At 38.8% G+C, this 510-nt stretch overlaps 1 protein-coding gene across 2 annotated transcripts in view; it reads left to right on the top strand.

The window, feature by feature from the left end:
• The first annotated feature begins 449 nt into the window (after positions 1 to 449).
• The window catches only part of LOC755988, a 19,030-nt gene continuing 18,969 nt past the window's right edge, over positions 450 to 510 (top strand). For both annotated transcript variants that reach the window (XM_030995636.1, XM_030995635.1), the window contains exon 1: positions 450 to 510. This exon is cut by the window's right edge and continues 207 nt beyond it. The gene's annotated coding sequence lies outside the window, so the exon portion shown is untranslated.

Genomic DNA, 510 nt, shown 5'->3' with positions numbered 1-510 from the left:
TACTCTACTGCTATAGAACCCCTTTCCCTTTATAATATGCCCGGATAATAATTCCACCCTGATCGGTGCTCTGTTTTCACATCTGATGATTGCCCTTTTCACTTTGACACATGCTCCTTTTCTAATAAATATCAGTTTCGATTCTTCGAAGTGCCCCGGAGTTTCCTTTTCTGCTCCCAATTAAAAGCGTATAAAGACAAATTTTCCTAAATGTTCGCTCGTACTTTTAATATATTTAATTGTGTAACTTATTACATTTGTATTATATATTCGTAATTGATTGTGATTAAAACCCCTAAAGGACTGTTTTTTCCTGTTATGCGCCGCCCCTATTATCAATTTTCAAAAATAGAGAGCTTGTACAGCGCAGTCAGACAGCCTGGATAAAGGTAAACATTTACGGCATGCGCAGTTCAATCTGCGCAGATACCAAAATACCGTCACCTACACGACCATCGAAGCCATAATTTTTTCACCGTACATGATTGTCTGCGAGCCCGTGCGAGATTA

Source organism: Strongylocentrotus purpuratus, unplaced genomic scaffold (genome assembly GCF_000002235.5).
Source record: "Strongylocentrotus purpuratus isolate Spur 01 unplaced genomic scaffold, Spur_5.0 spur5_scaffold_3, whole genome shotgun sequence".
Classification (NCBI taxonomy): domain Eukaryota; kingdom Metazoa; phylum Echinodermata; class Echinoidea; order Camarodonta; family Strongylocentrotidae; genus Strongylocentrotus; species Strongylocentrotus purpuratus.
The sequence above is the reverse complement of the archived record's forward strand: the minus strand, read 5'-3'. Positions and strand labels throughout refer to the sequence as shown.